The sequence below is a fragment of the Lagopus muta genome, chromosome 2 (assembly GCF_023343835.1).
Source record: "Lagopus muta isolate bLagMut1 chromosome 2, bLagMut1 primary, whole genome shotgun sequence".
Lineage (NCBI taxonomy): Eukaryota > Metazoa > Chordata > Aves > Galliformes > Phasianidae > Lagopus > Lagopus muta.
This window is the reverse complement of record NC_064434.1, coordinates 18297571-18311094: the sequence shown is the minus strand read 5'-3', so window position 1 is coordinate 18311094 and position 13524 is coordinate 18297571.

Genomic DNA, 13524 nt, shown 5'->3' with positions numbered 1-13524 from the left:
AGGACTCCATAATCTGTCCCATAAAGATCACTGATGCTTAGAAGTTTTTTTAATATGAATTCATTGATTGAAAAAAAAAAAAAAAAAAAAAAAGATATTTGAACTGTAAAAGGATTCTCTTAAAAGAAGGAGCCACAAAATAAACAGAAAAAAATGCAATCTGTTGAGCTCCACTGGAGCTGATGCATCCAGGTGCTTGGGCATATGCTGAGTGTGTTCTGAGGCACTGCTAGGCTTGCCAGAGTATGGAGAGTAGACGATCACTAAAAAAGTAAGGAGCAGAAAAAGAGAATTACACAGCAGTTCCCTACATAGCATAAGAAGAAGAAATACTGCTCAGTTATTCAGTAACAGCAGACTTGTCAGAGGAAGTGAAATCTTTGGTGCTTTTTAAAATATTTGTTGTGTTAGTGAAAGATATTGCAAATGTAAGTACTTTCTTAAAGCATGTAAATGTATACCTCATTATCCAGCTACCCAGGTTGTAATATCATCCATCCATTTGAGGAGACATTATTAGCATTTCCCAAGCAAACAAAATCACATTCTCCAAGAGGTTGGATCCCTGGTGGCCACTGAAAGCTTTCCCAACTCAGCCTTTTGCATTTGCTCACCTTTCAGCCAATACATATTCACTAGTTCTATTTTTGCTATTTGCTCTATTTGTCCATCTATGTCAGCATCATTGTTTCTTGTTAGTGATTGTAGCGTTATTTATTGTGCTCTGGGTTTGTTTATTTGGTCTAGTGCTTTTCATCCATTTCACCTAGAAACCAAAAATTATATTCTGTTAAACAGTTTATCCCGATTTTTGCATTTTGAGCCAATATTTTTTAATACCTAAGTCTCTCAGAGACAGAAGGAGGTAGGAGTTTAGCTGCATATACATCTTTTGATAGCACGAGAAGTAGTAGAAATGAGAGATGGCTGATTTTCCTATTTGTCCAATTATTTTTGTGTTGACATACAAAATGCCATTTATTTTTAAATTTTCCTTAAAGTTGACAACATCTAGTGTACATAAGAGGTTGATGCTATTAATGCTATGGCATTATCTTTATATGATTATTTAAAGATGAAAAAAAAAATTATAATGTTTTTGCCTTTATTACTACTGGAAAATCCAAGAAAATGAATGAAATTTTCTGCAAAAAGATCTGTATTTCATTTTAACTCAATATTTTTGCATTTTTCATATTATCTTCATCCAGTATTAGTCCAGTTTCAACAGAACCATGACTAATGGCTTAGGTGGTAAATCACTGATGATTTTAAATTAATGGGATTTAAAGTTCTCAGTGTGCTCAGGTTTCACTTAACTGTAAAAAACTGGAGATGACATTATTCTTTGTGAAAGTTGTTAGTAAATGCATGGGAAAACTAAATGACTTCTCTTTATAAGAAAAGTCCCTAAAATTTGTACTTATAGCATTCCTGCATATTTCCAAGAGTTTCCATCTCAAATACCACAGTAAATTTGTTCACTGTGGTTGGGAAGCACCATTTGTAACAGAGCCATGTATTACAACTGTGTGAATATCCTCCCCAAGATGACCAGTGTGAAATATGTGGCCCTTGCTTCCCCACCTCCCTATAATATGTGTTCTCTTTTACAAAGTAAAAAGCGATTTTTATTTCTTGGAGGAAATATGAAAAAACACATTGTAGAAGTGAAGTATGGATAATTTATTTTTTTAATTGTCACAGTAACACTTTTCTCCTAAGTGTGACTCTCACCAACAGTTCTCTCTCAAGTCTGCTTGCACTCCAATGAAATGTTTCCTCAGCACCGAATCATAGAATCATAGATTGGCTTGGGTTGGAAGGACGCCAATGTTCATCAAGTTCCAACCCCCTTGCCACACGCAGGGCCTCTAACCTCTATATCTGGTACTAGACCAGGTTGCCCAGGACCTCATTCAACAGGCTGATTGTGCATACTATTCTTCATTGAAAAATGTGTGTTTCAGATATTATTTTGAATGCCTTCTTTTTCTCAGCCAAAGATATTAATATCTTAGACACTTGATAGGAAATTTCTAAAACCACTTCCAGACAAATGCTTTTGAAAATTACTGGCCATCGTTGGAATTACCTAAGAATACAGAGTGTCTAGGAGTAAGTCATCAGTGGTGACATAAACATTCAAGTTTCTTCTCACAATTGCCATTCATTCTCACTTCCAGCCTGTAAATCTTTCCTTGCTGAAAAGGAAAGATCATCCTCCAAGAAATCAAATTTTAAAAGATCAAATGTATTGAATTCCCTGGTACAGGAAAAAAAAGTGAGCTATGCCATGTCATCAACACAAGATTTCTGTTCTAAACTTTACATGACATAAGTGCACAGGTTTTTTTTTAAGAAAAATATTTTGAAATTTATTTTGAAAAATATTTTGAAAAATATTTTGAAAAGTATCCTTATGATAAGCAATAACCATATATTATTAAGCATTTCCTCAAAGTACACTAGCTCTGTCCTAAAAGTATATTAAAATATTTAACAGATCATAGTAGATCCTAACCTAATGTATGTTAACATTCTATATGGACACATAGGGACTGTTCAAATGTCATTCATATTGGCTATGTGGCAATTAAGTGTGGTATTTTTTTTTACTATCTGCAAATTATAGATTTCTTTCCAGTGTACTGGAAAAAATTGAGGGCCAAAATACTGCAGAACAAAATGATGAAGTAAATTCGATAATCTCTGTGGACTGCACATGGAACTATTTACAATCTTATAACTGACAGAAAAGAAAAAATTAACAAGATCTTTTCATATTCATAATATTTCACAGCTGGAGTTATATTCATAATATGCTTTGTTATGTTTTACCAAGTAAAATTTTTAAAAAGGTATTTTTGTGTGAAAAGCTTTGCTTGTCTTTTTTTTTTTATAAATGCAGTCTTGCAACATGTGCATGTTTGTAGTACATAGTGTAAAATTACTGTAATTTTTTCTTCATTTCAGGAAGTCAGAACAAGATTTAATAAGTATTAAAGATTAAACTAGGAGGTAATATAAAGGCAGGGTGTATATATTTTGCACTTTTACATAATCTTTTATAAGAGAACCTATTGTCGTACCGTATATTCTGTAATTCCACTTTCTAGTGATTGCTGTTGTCACAGTGCTGTCTTCTGATTATGAATAGTTTGTATATGTATACACTTTAAAAGTGATTTCTATAATGGAATCTGTGCTCCCTGTCAATGTTATTAACATCCAACTGGGAAAATACTCACCAATTATTTTTTTTACAGATTATGAATGTACAGTGTAAATTAGTAAACCAAATATTGTAGCAATGAAGAGATGCACTTTAAAAAAAATGTAGAAGTGTTGATCTCCAAAAGTGTTATTTTGTATAGTTGTTTTTGAATAAATAATTTATTGCTCATCATGACTTTTTGTCATTTATAAATAAAAAGAAGGAATTTGTTAGTTGTTACTATAGGTTTATATATCATCAGTAATTTGGTGGGTTTCATGGAAGGTTTGTAATTGGATCAGCAAAGGACTAGGTCACATCACTTTTAATTTAATAAATCATCATTGGCTTAGCCTGGTTTCTTTGACATAGGCTGTGTGCACGATCTATGATCCACCAAGAAGTCCTTCTCCTGATCAACCAGACAGGATTCCCTCTAGTTTCCACCAGCCATGAAGAGCAGTTTTGGCAGTGGAGATCAAATATGGAGGGAGGGATGAATAACAAGAGTGAGGTTTTGTCATGATCTATAAGGAATCTGAAACACTCCCACTTCCCATGGTTTAATCCATATGTGTCCAACTTGCTAGTTTTATGATTTTGTTGCTCTTTTATGTTTAAATAAAAAAATACAAAAAATTAAAAGAAGTTTTGTTACTTATATATACTTATATATATTAACTATATTATCTATTTTGTGTGCAGCCCAAGACCATTTCTTTTCACTCATTTTAGCCCAGGCAAGGCAAAGTTTGGATACTCATGGTTTAAACATACAGTTGGGATTGGCTGAGTCATCATGACCACAATTTATATTGTATTTTTTCAGTAAAAGGTCAGCAGTGAAGTCCTGAACCCAAAGGTACTAAACAGCAACACGTCAACAGCTTTCAAATCTTAGCAGAATTCTCATCTGTAACTTGAGATTTCTTGTGTACTTGTTGCTTGCTGTCCTAGCAGATGTAAAATGTTGCACCCATCCAACACAAAAGTTGGAAATATACTGAAAATATGCAAACCATTAGAATCACTGTTGACACTACAGAGCAGATTTTTGAAAAAAGGACTTCAGAAATGTTTTATAAACCTTTTTTTTTTTTTTTTTTCTAATTTTTTATCTTTACCACTATACAGGTGATATTAATATTGTTAACAGTGGAATCATTGACTTTTTGTGGTGCTAACTGTAGAGAGACATTCTTCCTAAAGGAAATAGCAGCATTTCAAGAAAATAGTACATTATGAATGAAAAATAAATATTACTTTGTAACTAAAAGGAAAACAGTGTGTGCTAGTAATGGAGGCAAGCTTTCTTTCTTTGTTAATACCAGTGACAACCTATATGGAGATAAAATGTTCAAAATCTCTTAGTCATGAATTGAAGTACTCTAATATGCCTATTTACCTTCTCTGCTGAGGGATACTTCCTTGGAAGAAGCACCAAGATACTTGCCTACCTCATGGCTCACAGCCTGGATTTCAGCTCCAGTGAGCTCTGAAAGGGGAACCATTAGCATGCCAGGCTTCGAGCAGCATTACTGCATGAAGCACAGCTGAGGGAGAGCAGGTAGCAAGAGGATGCACTTTTTTTTTAAGCAACATCTCTTTGTTGCCTCAACATATTCCTAAGGCCCTGGATGCAATGTGGCAGCTGCCTACTACATCTCAAGAGGCAGCATTTCTTGGCTTCCTCCTGAAGCACTGTGTAATTTGGCAGTCAGGGCTCTCAGCTGGGGAGGTGTAATCCTGAGCTCCAGTCCAAAGGAATCATCCATTCTCCATCCAATAGCTCTGTGACACAAAATGCAGAGCTGTGTGGAAGGTCTCATTTACATGCAGTTTATACTGTGTTTTACTGTGACATATTGACATACTGAACTTTTTCAGTTCCCTGTGGTAGTAAATTTTGCTTCTCGTGGCAATAGATGTAATTGCTGTGCAGTAAATTATATTAACTATTTAAGCCGCTTTGTTTTCTTTCATTCTTGGAACTACAGAGCTGAATTATTTCATGCCATACACAGTCCAAAAGAGAAGAAACTTCCTGCTAATTGGGAAAACATATTTTTATTTCAACTGCAGCCAGAGTGTTTAGACAGTGGCTAATTTCAGAGTAATAACAATTATTTTTCTCTTAGGGTTGTTTTTTTTTTTTTTTAAGAAAAAAATTAATTGGAGAATCGAATGAAAAATACTGTGGAAAATCAATCAGAGTAACTTGTCACATGTGCAGGGATAGCTGAGCCTCCTGGACATAATGGCTTATGCATAGAGCAAGTTAACATGGACACAGGAAGCAGATTAAAGTAGCAGGACAACACTTTATTTTTACAGAAGTATTGTACTTAAGCATATTAAAATGCTTATGAATAGATGTCCTTTGATAATTCTTAACTATTTCATCCTTTGAGAAACTCTTGAAAACTGCTAGAGTTGATTGACACAAAATACCCTGAAACAAGCCAGAAACAATACTTCTAGAACTAGTACTAGTTCTAGTACAGAAGCATATTTACTTCTAGTACTTTTGATTCAGGACTCTTCACATTTCTGCAAGATGTCCCATAATGAAGTGGACTGTGCTGTATCTGTGCCTGTTTGGCTTTCCAACATCTTGAACCCAAATTCTTCAGTCCAGTAAGTGAGCAAAATGTTCACTTCACTGTATAATGAGATTCATGAAGTTCCTATGAGCTCCCATGGAGAGAGATGGCAATTTTTTCTGCACAGAAAAAAATTAGGAAAAAAAAACAGAACTTGCATAGAGATATGTAGGCCCATGGCATTTTAGAGGCAAAATAGTATATGTATAAAAGTTCTACATGCTGGAACATTCATAGCTGCATGAGTGTCTCCTTCCTGACTCTCAGGGCAACTTTCCTGTCTTCTGTCCAGAAACCAAGATGAAGCATCTGTTAAACCATTACCAGACCTGGCACATACACTATTTTCAAAAGAATGTTATGGCACAAACAGTGGAGTGCAAAAGTCATCATGAACTCCGTTTCTCATGGGGCTCTTGCCATCTGCTTGCTAGTTATATGTGCCATAGCCTGTCTGTTCCACAGGAAATAAACAGTGCTGCTGGCAGCTTTCTTCTGCCATATAATTACTGCTACTGGTACAGGCAGACTTCCAGGAATGTTATGCCTTTTCCTGCCCATTACTATTGCCTCTTCTCATGTGTTCCCACTTTAAAAGATACACTTTCTGCCTTTGCCACCTTTTACCTCCCTTTAACCTGTTTGCTTCGGCCTTTCCCAGTCTGTATTAATGTCCCTATTTGTCAGAGAAAGTACATCACATTATCCCAGATGAGTTTCCTGTGCTGCAACAAATTTGATCGTATCGATAAAGTGCTGATATAGCAGTGGAGTACTTAGCATCTGACAAAATGATGACATCCTTGCATAAAAATCAACTTCTTGATAAGGCAGATATATTCATTGCCTCGGCAAATAAAGCTGTTTGTCTCAGATGAGATATAAAGAGGTGACAGGTAACTCAGGGCAATCAGGACATGCTCCTCTGGTGGCTAATTCTCTGGGTAATATGAGATCTACACTCATTAGCATCTTCCTTTCTTCTCCACTGCTTTTCCCTGTGCATGGGTAGCAAATACCTGTCTGTTGGAGGCCATGAGACCACTGTGTTTATCTGTTACAGTTAGACTTCAGAATAAATAACCTGTGAGAATGTGCATTGCCTCCACCAGGTCACAAGTTACCAGGAAAAATCATGCTACAGATATAGGACAAACTAATACATAATCAATAGTTTTCTTAGAATTCAGATACATATTCATTACACCCCCAAGAGTTCATTAGCATGCAGACCCTCCCCTCTTGCGCGTGCGTAGTGGGTCGTGGGATGACGATTTGTTGTCTTTCTCACAAAGGCTTCTGACCTTTCTTGCTGTAAACTTCTGACCTTTCAGGGGGGCATCCCCCCAAACCAGTTTCTTCTTGCCCTATGAACATCTAATCACCTCCCTCCCAAATGTCCTCTGGCTGTTCTCAAACCTTATCGGTATGGCCTTCATCCCCCTCACTATCCCAGACTCGGTGTCTGCCATCAATTATTTTCTAACAAGCTCTACATTCTTACTTCTATAAACTATCTCTAACTATTCCCCTTCACCCCCCTTATTCTCAGTCACTGTGAAGACTATTTGTCTTTTTACTTTCACTTATGGGGCCCATCTCACCTTTCAGTAATGGGGGTTGGTCTTGGGACCAGTGCTTTTCAACATCTTCATCAATGACAGATGATGGCATCAAGTGCAGCCTCAGCAAGTTCGCGGATGACAGCAAGCTGAGCAGTACAGTCGATACGTTGGAACGAAGGGAAGCCATCCAGAGGGACCTGGACAGGCTGGAGAAGTGGGCACATGAAAACCTAATGAGATTCAATAAGGCCAACTGTAGGGTGTTACACTTGGGTTGGGGCAATTCCAGGTTATACAAACCTTCCAATTTATACAAACTGGGAGGAGATCTCCTTGAGAGAAGTCCTGCAGAGAAGGACTTTGGGGTCCTGGTGGATGAGAAGCTGGACATGAGTCAGCGATGTGTGCTTGCAGCTGGAAAGCCAACTGTGTTCTGGGCTGCATTAACAAACGGGTGGCCAGCAGGGAGAGAGAGGTGATTGTGCCCCTCTACTTGGCTCTTGTAAAGTCCCATCTGCAGCACTGTGTCCAGGAAGGATGTGGAGCTCTTGGAACAGGTCCAGAGGAGGGCCACTAAGATGATCAGAGGGCTGGAGCACTTCTCCTATGAGGAAATGTTGAGGGAACTGGGCTTGTTTAGCTTGGAGAAGGCTCAAGGGAGACCTCATTGTGGCCTTCCCTCTCCTGTTTATACGCTGCCTTCAAGTACTGGTACAGCTGTTTATAAGGATGGATAGTGATAGGACAAGGGGGAATAGTTTTAAAGTGATAGGACAAGGGGGAATGGTTTTAAACTGAGACATTAGGTTAGATATTAGGAGGAAGTTTTTTCACATGGAGGCTGGTGACACACTGGAACAGTTTGCCCAAGGAGGTTGTGGATGCCCCATCCCTGGAAGCATTCAAGGCCAGGCTGGATGTGGCTCTGGGCAGCCTGGTCTGGTGGGTGGCGACACTGCACATAGCAGGGGGGTTGAAACTAGATGATCATTGTGGTCCTTTTCAACCCAGGCCATTCTATGATGTAAACTTCTCTGTGTGTTGGGGGAAAAAAAAGAGAACATCATTTCTAGATTTGTGTATATTAAGAAAAATTACTTGGTGTCATCATATTATTTGGTTTTAAATGATGTATGAAGATTATAATCATCTGTTTGAGTTATGCACAGGATTTCAGACTCTGCTTAGTATTTTCTACTCTGTCTGCAGAAGAGTGACTTCTTGTTCATAGTTCTTCAAAGGTACTTCATTATCTTTGTCACATCACCAGCTATCTCCTGGTCCTATCATGTGGTGTCCCCTTATTTGAATACCCAACTGGAACTGATTAACCGTGTACTCCCATTAGAGTTCTGAAAAGCTCATTTTGTCTTAGAAGGCATCAGGAAAGCCTAGGAATGTTATAATAGTATATTCCACCACACAGGGAGGAGTCTGAGATACTTCTGTCTTCCGTGGCATTCAATCATACTGAAAAACTGTATAGAGAGATTGATTGATTCTCAACTTGTTTCCCTATGGAAGATCCTTTTCTTACTTCAATGCTAGTAAATTAAACCTTAGCAGGAAATCTTCAGAGGGTCTGCATATCTTTGTGTTATAATTCTGAAAATCATCTCTGGTACAGTTTTTTCTCACACATTAAATAGCCTATAGGCATGCCTGCAGAATTAGTAAGGTTTGTTACAGGCAGTTTAGATACATATCTCCTGATTGGGGAGTTCCACTAGCACAGGTGAAGGCTATATAATATCCCAGCTACATTTAATTTAGCAGAAGTAGCTTTCAGTACCAGACGCTCCAGTGTTGATGTACAAACTCCTATACATAACATTGGTAGTATTTACCAGTGAAAGACACCCATGTCTTTTAGATTATAAGAAGCTCTTTGATCCTTGATGGTATTATTGAAAACCAGAAAAAAGATCTAAAGAGTATCTAGATGCTGAAATATAGCACAGTACAAATTATATTATGGCATACTTACTTTAAGACTATGCTAACAAAAAGCACCCGGAAGTGTTGCTTCCCATCAAACAACATTTCTACAGAGTGTTTATCTCTCATTAATGCATTTAGTTATTTCTGAGGGGAACTATCATCCTCTTAGGAGGTGAACAGTACTGCTGTTAAATACCATTCAGCTGACTAGGGCACAGATTTGTCTTGCTATCAATAGTGATTGAACTTCAAGATTAAATGACAAAGAAACAAATATGGGATATGTTTTTAGAAAAAAAAAAAAAAAGAAAAAAAAAAGATATTACAAGTATGCAAAAATGTCCAGATGGTTTACGGCAATATACACATGAGCAGATCAGCTGATTTGTCATTTTGTCTCAGGTTGCCCATAATAAATACCAGCCCACACGCTGCTACGGAGTTTATGTTAAGCTAGAAGTTAAAATAGGAGGAGTAGCTGGATTTATCAGTCTAACACAGTGCCTCATTATTTTTTGCCTCATTTAGGTGATGGAGACCTTAGTGAAAAATGAGTTATTTTACTGTGACTATTTCCATGTAATTTTATGTGTAGACCTACATAATATTATATATACGCGTAGACATTGGCTCTCTCATCTCTTCAACTGCTTGAACCATTCTTTGTTTAATGTTTGATTCTTTTTAATATTCATTTAAATATGATTATTTTCATTCTTTTTCATTAGTTAACATTTCATGCTGAGAGCCCAATATTTGTCATGTTCATTTTTCCTATAGCACTACTTGTTGGTTGGTTTGTTTTGTTTTGTTTTGTTTTTTTTGCAGTCTGAGAATTTTCTAAAACATATATTAAGCTACAGAATACTTCAAACTCAGCAGGACATTAAAATCAACAGCTCAAGTTCAGTGGAACCTTGACGTGACGTCAGATAGCCAAGATGTTTATATTACACATTCGTAAGATACACTTGAACACTAAATGTCCCAGAGTGGTGTTGTGTGACCTCTTAATTGGTGGAGAATGTTTAGTTGAACTTCTGCAGATCATTTACTTTCCTGATTTGTGACAGACCAACAAAAAACTAGAGACTGATTCAGAAGCATGCACATTTACTCAAGTGAATATGAACTTAGCTGAAAACAGTTCAAGAGTATTTCTTCAGATTTATAGTGTGTTTTTCAATTTATAAAATGTTTTTTATAATGTAGGATGTGTCTACTGAACAATCTATTTATTGAGCTGGTAGCCATATTGTGAAAATATTTTTATTGCTTCATTTACCAAATAGAAATCTAATTTTTCAATGTCTGTTTCTTTTTAATACCTCTTTCTACAAACTGTTTGACAATTCCATCTCCGAAAAAATTTCTTTTTTTCTGCTAATATTCACCATTGCCATAATCTTTCAATTTATAAAAAAATTAATTACAAATGAAATAATAAATTTGGAAAGTCAGTGCCACGCTTAGGAAACCTACCAGGCAATTCAGTAAGGCAGAACAGTAGAAAATATTTTAAGTGTGGTGTTGAGTTCAAGCACTGTTATTTCAATTTAATAAAATACTTTTGCCCGTGGATTCTTATTCATAATGTTGATAACACAAACTTGACAGTTGCACTGTCTAAGGAAAGGTATCTAGCCAAGCAAAGCTGAGGCTTTTTGTACAGTGTGGAGAGACAATAAGGTTCTTCCAAATAGGATGCACTAATGCCATCATATTGACTCCTGATGCAGCTAGTAAGAACTGCCAAGAATCATAATTATAGCATAAAACAAGTTTCATGCTATAGCATTCTCTCTCCTCACTCAAAATTATAGCCTCTGTCCAGTCAGGATTCCTCATTCTTCTCCTTTTATAGGTATCTCTGTCCTTTACTTGAGTACTTTTACTACTACACACATCTTTTTTTGTTCTTTCATGTGATGGGTACAGAATGAAAGTGTGCTGCCACTGCTAGAATTTTCACAGTAACTCAGTGTTGGGAGGTAGAAGATGAAAGACATTGGACAAAGTTCCGTTGTTATTGGCAGATCTTCAGCCATGAGAGATCTATATGTCAAAGCTCCCACAGGGACTTCTGTGAATATTTCACTCATTGCAAAGCACTAGAAAAGGAGGACAGGAATACTGCCCAGCTCTATGCACTTTAAATACAGCAATAAATCACTTTCAGCACCAGCACTTCTAAATTTTCCTTCTGGGGTCTTAAATCCTCTTGTGGATTTGTGGCTAATCACACTAACTTTCATTCACTGGCAATATACCAAAACTTTTCTGCTGTAATTGTATTTCGTGGTCATTGTTTTTGTCTTCATAAGACCACATTATTTTTAAATTACAAAAGATCATGATATTTACCTTGTTAATACTTGATCAGCTTTATGACTACATGACATATGATGTATTTACACACCATCCCTAAATCCAAGCCATCACCTTCATTATATGATACTTCTGTGGTCTCTGCAAGAAGGCCATTAATTATAAGAAGTTAGAAATCCTGCCATTAAGTTTCCCTTAAGATGTCTGAAAGAGACTGAATTTCATGAAATCAATGCTTTATCAAGATGAAAAATGATTTTTCTGTTGCATTTTAAAAATAAAGACTTTTGTGATTCATGCCATTGCATTTTAGACCTTCTCAGTATATATATCTTAAAATATAGTTCATCTGTTCCACATGCTTCCACATAAATCATAATTTGCTCTTTAGTTAAGGTAGCGTTTTCACATAATGATATGCAAGCTTGCTGTAAGTTCAGACACAAGGAATGGAGTAGACTCTCCTCAGAAGCCTAATTTACCTTTGTAGATTCTTCTTGGAGTCCCAGGTTGCCTAAAGTCAAGGTATCAGTGAAACTGGTAAACTCTCCTTGTAATCTTTTCTTTCACCTTATATTTTTTTTTGGCTTTGTAACACTTTGCTGAATTAACTGGGATGAGGCTGATTGTTGCTATTTGTACAATGCTAAGCTGGAACATAGGCAAAACTGTTTCTATTGGAGCCTCTTATAGTTATACTTTTCGCCTCTCCTCTGCAAAAGCATTCATAGAATTTTAATAAGCAGAGATATCAGAGACTAATTTTTCTATTACAATTTAGACACCCACCTTCTTACCATGCTAGATCCTAAGATTGCTACTAAATGCTGAAAAATACTGTTTTCTGTTATCAAAAATAGTTTCTGTGGCTGCCCAGATTTATCTTGGAGGTCTCTCATTCTAACTCAATGCTTGTAAGGACTGATAATGCCTGAGAGAGCCTGGAAAGGCAATAGGCTGTTACAGTGCAAATATTGGAGCCTTTCTAAGGTTAGATAAATGCTTGTTCCCTGTATAAAACATCAGTTGAAATTGCATAATATTTTGATTATGGAATATTCATTTTGAGTAATGTTGTAAGGCTGCAGAAATTTGTATGTGTGAATAATCCCGAATTCTTTTGCTTACAGGTGTTTCCTTGAACTGAATTTATTTTTTTATTAACAGCTCAAGGATTTAGCTTGTAGGTCTTTAATTTTTAAGAACACAAATATACACAATACTGCTCTTCATGTACAAATTCAAATCTTGGAAATGTAATAAATTGAATGTGTTTGTTAATTTAAAACCTAAGTGCTAATGCTGTTAGCTGTTAGGATTCACTGCTGCTTTTTTCAACAGTGATGTTTAACATAAGTCTTGTTTTATACTTGTCTTTCATGTTTAGACAGTCGTTGATCTGTGCAGTCACTGCTGAACAGAAAGGTATGACATAATAAAGGTTGAAGACGAGTGATTAATGGGAGGTTCTGAATAAGAGGGATTCATTCAGCAAGATGTTTATCCAACTAATCTTCACTGAAATGTAGGCAATATATGACTCTTGGATTCAAAAACTGAAGTTGTTCTTAAGCCAATAAATTCTCTTTTGGCAGTTTACAATAACAGGATTCTGAATGAGCTACAATTAGAATGAGAATATATCCGCACCTACCTGTACTGATCCAATGTAATAAAGACTTCCTATATTTTCTAAGTAAAGCCATGATTGAGACTCAGAGGACAGATAAATATTTAAAACTCTCTAAAAAAATTAGTTATGATACAAATTGTATTTATATTTTCATCAAAAGAGGCAACATAGATATTGCCATTCATGTTTTTCCTCATAGATCAATTTGCTGCTGGTAACAAAATACAGTCCAAAGCT